Genomic DNA, 7,500 nt, shown 5'->3' on the forward strand with positions numbered 1-7,500 from the left:
TCTAATGTGTTTAGATGTGGCAGGTAGAGGGGTTAGGGGTGTAGTTCTAATGTGTTGTCTCTCAACAGAGGTGAAGATAGCGCTGTTTGACAAGATGTGGCAGTACATGAAGTCAGCGGAGCCGTCCCCGTTTGTAGAAGACAGCGGAGGGGGGTGCTGAGAGTCAGGAAGTCCAAGGGGAAGTACGCGTACCTTCTGGAGTCCACCATGAACGAGTACATCGAGCAGAGGAAACCCTGCGACACCATGAAGGTGGGAGGGAACCTGGACTCTAAAGGATACGGCATCGCCACGCCTAAAGGATCCCCATTAAGGTGGGTGAGATAGTATAACAATATGTCCCCTAATGTTGTTATAGTATCTTACCTACCCTGATGACCTGATACACAGTGGTCTGTATACAGGCTAGTATAGTATAGTATAGTATAGTATAGTATAGTATAGTATAGTATAACAATATGTCCCCTAATGTTGTTATAGTATCTTACCTACCCTGAGGACCTGATACACAGTGGTCTGTATACAGGCTAGTATAGTATAGTATAGTATAGTATAGTATAGTATAGTATAACAATATGTCCCCTAATGTTGTTATAGTATCTTACCTACCCTGAGGACCTGATACACAGTGGTCTGTATACAGGCTAGTATAGTATAGTATAGTATAGTATAGTATAGTATAGTATAACAATATGTCCCCTAATGTTGTTATAGTATCTTACCTACCTGATGACCTGATACACAGTGGTCTGTATACAGGCAGATAGTATAGTATAGTATAATATAGTATAGTATAGTAAGTTAGTATAGTATAACAATATGTCCCCTAATGTTGTTATAGTATCTTATCTACCCTGATGACCTGATACACAGTGGTCTGTATACAGGCTAGTATAGTATAGTATAGTATAGTATAGTATAACAATATGTCCCTAATGTTGTTATAGTATCTTACCTACCCTGATGACCTGATACACAGTGGTCTGTATACAGGCTAGTATAGTATAGTATAGTATAGTATAATATAGTATAGTATAGTATAGTATAACAATATGTCCCCTAATGTTGTTATAGTATCTTACCTACCCTGATGACCTGATACACAGTGGTCTGTATACAGGCTAGTATAGTATAGTATAGTATAGTATAGTATAGTATAGTATAACAATATGTCCCCTAATGTTGTTATAGTATCTTACCTACCCTGATGACCTGATACACAGTGGTCTGTATACAGGCTAGTATAGTATAGTATAGTATAGTATAGTATAGTATAACAATATGTCCCCTAATGTTGTTATAGTATCTTACCTACCCTGATGACCTGATACACAGTGGTCTGTATACAGGCTAGTATAGTATAGTATAGTATAGTATAGTATAGTATAGTATAGTATAGTATAGTATAACAATATGTCCCCTAATGTTGTTATAGTATCTTACCTACCCTGATGACCTGATACACAGTGGTCTGTATACAGGCTAGTTTAGTATAGTATAATATAGTATAGTATAGTATAGTATAGTATAGTATAGTATAACAATATGTCCCCTAATGTTGTTATAGTATCTTACCTACCCTGATGACCTGATACACAGTGGTCTGTATACAGGCTAGTATAGTATAGTATAGTATAGTATAGTATAGTATAGTATAGTATAGTATAACAATATGTCCCCTAATGTTGTTATAGTATCTTACCTACCCTGATGACCTGATACACAGTGGTCTGTATACAGGCTAGTATAGTATAGTATAGTATAGTATAGTATAGTATAGTATAGTATAGTATAGTATAACAATATGTCCCCTAATGTTGTTATAGTATCGTACCTACCCTACCTAGTATAGTATAGTATAGTATAGTATAGTATAGTATAGTATAGTATAGTATAGTATAGTATAGTATAACAATATGTCCCTAATGCTGTTATAGTATCTTACATGACCTGATACACAGTGGTTTATATTAGTATAGTGTAGTATAATATAGTACAGTATAGAAATCCCCATCCACAACTCTGATCACCTGTAAGCCTAGGGAAGACTACACTACCCATAGTCCTTAGTGGCTGTCCACACTACACTACCCATAGTCCTTAGTGGCTGGCCACAATAAACCCCTGCAGTACCTAGGGATGGGCTTCAGACCAATAGTTTTCTTGCTTCTTCCTGATTGGCTGAAGAGAGAATGTTTTCGATATTGCCTGGGTTGACACTGTGGGTCATATTATTATGATTATTATTATATACACCTGTTTATCACTGGATCATATTATGATTATTATGATTTTTATTATGATTATTATTATATAGACTTGTTTATTACCGGATCATATTATAATTATTATTATTATATAGACCTGTTTATTACCAGATCATATTATTATTATTATTATATAGACCTGTTTATTACTGGCTATAGCCCAGGCATGTATATTATATTACCGTATTATGATAGCCCTCTGTCCACTAGCCTTTAGCCACCTGTCCAATAACAGAGCCTGATACATTATGCTAAGCTAATTGCTAATGCTGATTTACAGGATTACACTAATCCTGGTGCTAATGCTAACGGTTGTAGTAATATTAAGGTTAAGGCTAATTGCTAACAGTAATGGTAATATCTAAGGTTAAGGCTAACTGCTAAGGACCAGCTCGGGGAACAGACCTGTCACATCATCCTGTCTCACCAGTGTGTTTTATCTATCGTTGGTAGAAATGCAGTGAACCTGGCCGTGTTAAAACTGAATGAGCAGGGCCTGTTGGACAAACTGAAAAATAAATGGTGGTACGACAAGGGAGAGTGTGGCAGCGGAGGAGGAGAAAGCAAGGTTAGCCCCGCCCCCAGCCGCCAGCAGGCCTCAGACTGGTAACTAAGGCCAGGGAGTAAGCAGCACACACAAGCAGCACACACACCTCACCCCTGGGATTCTGGAGGTAATGACCTCCTTCAATGGATCAGGGTCCCTCACCCCTGGGATTCTGGAGGTAATGACCTCCTTCAATGGATCAGGGTCCCTCACCCCTGGGATTCTGGAGGTAATGACCTCCTTCAATGGATCAGGGTCCCTCACCCCTGGGATTCTGGAGGCAATGACCTCCTTCAATGGATCAGGGTCATTGATTGATTGATTGATTTTATTTGGCAGTTAAAAAAAGAATATATACACAGACCATAGAGCTATGTGAAGTAGAGAGGCTGTGCTCTGTGTCTGTGCTGCTTACTCAGGGTGATGCGTTGGTGCCTATCTGTCTGGTTGAGCTCTATGTTCAGCCAGGACACGTAGCGCAACAAGGCCTATCGCCAACTCAATTAGACAACACACAGGAAGCTACATAAGGCTTAATAACAGCTGTTCTAGGGAGGCAGGAAGCTACATAAGGCTACATAACAGCTGTATGTCATGAAATAATAACATAACATAACATAGCTAATGTTATTTATGTTATTCCCGTCGTGTGAAGAGTGCCAGTAAACCTAGCGGTGTTGAAACTCAGTGAACAAGGAGTCTTAGACAAGCTAAAGAACAAGTGGTGGTACGATAAAGGTGAATGTGGAACCAAGGACTCTGGAAGTAAGGTCAGTCACAGTGGGACACACACACACTGTACACACACTGTCTGTGTCAGTCCGGCTAGTATGTGGTGCCGTTTATAAAGATAGATTTATCAGGTCACATCTAAAATGTCCTCATAAATCAGATGTCCTTATAAATCAGATGTCCTTATAAATCAGATGTCCTTATAAATCAGATGTCCTCATAAATCAGATGTCCTTATAAATCAGATGTCCTTATAAATCAGATTGTAAAACATTTAGATGGTACAACTTTACAAACGACACCCCATAGGCTAGCAGGGTAAATAAAGGTGTGGTTTGAGTTGATGAGACTGCATCGCTGTTCACATGTATTACTGTTTAACACAGAACACACCACATTACTACACACTGTCTACACAACATTTCCCTTCATAGGATGCCCGGAGGCAAAGTCAGTAATATCCGTAGGTGATTGGTTGAGCCATCTTGGTCACTCGGGCCCTTAACAAAACACTAAACATGGCAGACCATTTCTCTTCTCCTAACCCTAACCCTAACCCTTAACAGACCATTTCTCTTCTCCTAACCCTAACCCTAACCCTTAACAGACCATTTCTCTTCTCCTACCCCTAACCCTAACCCTTAACAGACCATTTCTCTTCTCCTACCCCTAACCCTAACCCTTGACAGACCATTTCTCTTCTCCTAACCCTAACCCTAACCCTTAACAGACCATTTCTCTTCTCCTAACCCTAACCCTAACCCTTAACAGACCATTTCTCTTCTCCTACCCCTAACCCTAACCCTTAACAGACCATTTCTCTTCTCCTACCCCTAACCCTAACCCTTGACAGACCATTTCTCTTCTCCTAACCCTAACCCTTAACAGACCATTTCTCTGGAATCAGTAGGAACCTCCAACTGCAATGGCAGTTATCTTCAAATGAAAAGACGGATCTAAGATTCCCCCACAGTAACATTGCCACCCAGCTGGGCTTGCTAGCTAGCTACAGGGTTATCTTAAAATGAAAAGACGAATCTAAGATTCCCCCACAGTAACATTGCCACCCAGCTGGGCTTGCTAGCTAGCTACAGGGTTATCTTAAAATGAAAAGACCAATCTAAGATTCCCCCACAGTAACATTGCCACCCAGCTGCTTGCTAGCTAGCTACAGGGTTATCTTAAAATGAAAAAGACGATCTAAGATTCCCCCACAGTAACATTGCCACCCAGCTGGGCTTGCTAGCTAGCTACAGGGTCATCTTCAAATGAAAAGACGAATCTAAGATTCCCCCACAGTAACATTGCCACCCAGCTGGGCTTGCTAGCTAGCTACAGGGTTATCTTAAAATGAAAAGACGAATCTAAGATTCCCCCACAGTAACATTGCCACCCAGCTGGGCTTGCTAGCTAGCTACAGGGTTATCTTCAAATGAAAAGACCAATCTAAGATTCCCCCACAGTAACATTGCCACCCAGCTGGGCTTGCTAGCTAGCTACAGGGTTATCTTAAAATTAAAAGACCAATCTAAGATTCCCCCACAGTAACATTGCCACCCAGCTGGGCTGTAGCTAGCTACAGGTTATCTTAAAATGAAAAGACGAATCTAAGATTCCCCCACAGTAACATTGCCACCCAGCTGGGCTTGCTAGCTAGCTACAGGGTTTGAGTCATCTCAGCCCTTTTTCTTATGAAAGCTCATAAGTGCTCATAGATGCTAATGGTTTGGACATTTTCTACCATTCCGTTTTTTATTCAGGAGCCAGCGGGTGAGATATGATTCCACCATGGCCAACAGCAACTGGCTACGAGTTAGTTGTCAGCCAAATATGTTCAACTCATAGCTAGTTTAGGATAGCTACTGACTCAAATGTAGATAGCTAGCTAGCATGTTGGCTCACACTGGCCAGACAGTAGCCAATTAGCTAGCTAGCATGTTGGCTCACACTGGCCAGACAGTAGCCAACTAGCTAGCTAGCATGTTGGCTCACACTGGCCAGACAGCAGCCAACTAGCTAGCTAGCATGTTGGCTCACACTGGCCAGACAGTAGCCAATTAGCTAGCTAGCATGTTGGCTCACACTGGCCAGACAGTAGCCAACTAGCTAGCTAGCATGTTGGCTCACACTGGCCAGACAGTAGCCAACTAGCTAGCTAGCATGTTGGCTCACACTGGCCAGACAGTAGCCAACTAGCTAGCTAGCATGTTGGCTCACACTGGCCAGACAGTAGCCAACTAGCTAGCTAGCATGTTGGCTCACACTGGCGCAGACAGTAGCCAACTAGCTAGCTAGCATGTTGGCTCACACTGGCCAGACAGCAGCCAACTAGCTAGCTAGCATGTTGGCTCACACTGGCCAGACAGTAGCCAACTAGCTAGCTAGCTAATTGTGGATGCCAAAATACACAGTTAGCTAGACTCTGGAGCTAATGGGCACACAGGCTGCAGTAGCCAGCTGGTTAGAAATGGTCACACCATGGAAAACGAGTTAGTTTTCAGCCAAATATGTTCAACTCCATAGTTAGTTTATCCACTGACCGCCGCATTTAGGGAGGATAGCTAGTTATAGTTAGTTTATCCACTGACCACGGCATTTAGGAGGATAGCTAGTTATAGTTAGTTTATCCACTGACCGCCGCATTTAGGAGGATAGCTAGTTATAGTTAGTTTATCCACTGACCGCCGCATTTAGGAGGATAGCTAGTTATAGTTAGTTTATCCACTGACCACCGCATTTAGGAGGATAGCTAGTTATAGTTAGTTTATCCACTACCACCGCATTTAGGAGGATAGCTAGTTATTGCCATGCAGCTTGCTAGATCAGTGGCCAGGCGGTAGCCACTAATAGCCAGCTAATCTGGGAAGACCTCTTCAGTGGCCAGGCGGTAGCCACTAATAGCCAGCTAATCTGGGAAGACCTCTTCAGTGGCCAGGCGGTAGCCACTAATAGCCAGCTAATCTGGGAAGACCTCTTCAGTGGCCAGGCGGTAGCCACTAATAGCCAGCTAATCTGGGAAGACCTCTTCAGTGGCCAGGCGGTAGACACTAATAGCCAGCTAATCTGGGAAGACCTCTTCAGTGGCCAGGCGGTAGCCACTAATAGCCAGCTAATCTGGGAAGACCTCTTCAGTGGCCAGGCGGTAGCCACTAATAGCCAGCTAATCTGGGAAGACCTCTTCAGTGGCCAGGCGGTAGCCACTAATAGCCAGCTAATCTGGGAAGACCTCTTCAGTGGCCAGGCGGTAGCCACTAATAGCCAGCTAATCTGGGAAGACCTCTTCAGTGGCCAGGCGGTAGCCACTAATAGCCAGCTAATCTGGGAAGACCTCTTCAGTGGCCCGGCGGTAGCCACAATAGCCAGCTAATCTGGGAAGACCTCTTCAGTGGCCAGGCGGTAGCCACTAATAGCCAGCTAATCTGGGAAGACCTCTTCAGTGGCCAGGCGGTAGCCACTAATAGCCAGCTAATCTGGAAGACCTCTTCAGTGGCCAGGCGGTAGCCACTAATAGCCAGCTAATCTGGGAAGACCTCTTCAGTGGCCAGGCGGTAGCCACTAATAGCCAGCTAATCTGGGAAGACCTCTTCAGTGGCGGCGGTAGCCACTAATAGCCAGCTAATCTGGGAAGACCTCTTCAGTGGCCCGGCGGTAGCCACTAATAGCCAGCTAATCTGGGAAGACCTCTTCAGTGGCCCGGCGGTAGCCACTAATAGCCAGCTAATCTGGGAAGACCTCTTCAGTGGCTGGGCGGTAGCCAATAATAGCCAGCTAATCTGGGAAGACCTCTTCAGTGGCCCGGCGGTAGCCACTAATAGCCAGCTAATCTGGGAAGACCTCTTCAGTGGGGCGGTAGCCACTAATAGCCAGCTAATCTGGGAAGACCTCTTCAGTGGCCGGCGGTAGCCACTAATAGCCAGCTAATCTGGGAAGACCACTTCAGTGGCTGGGCGGTAG

At 43.6% G+C, this 7,500-nt stretch overlaps 1 pseudogene; it reads left to right on the top strand.

Annotated features, from left to right (window-relative positions):
• Nucleotides 1–68: 68 nt before the first annotated feature.
• LOC123481247 overlaps nt 69–7,500 on the top strand; it is a 45,727-nt pseudogene continuing 38,295 nt past the window's right edge.

The sequence above is a fragment of the Coregonus clupeaformis genome, unplaced genomic scaffold (assembly GCF_020615455.1).
Source record: "Coregonus clupeaformis isolate EN_2021a unplaced genomic scaffold, ASM2061545v1 scaf0470, whole genome shotgun sequence".
Classification (NCBI taxonomy): Eukaryota; Metazoa; Chordata; class Actinopteri; order Salmoniformes; family Salmonidae; genus Coregonus; species Coregonus clupeaformis.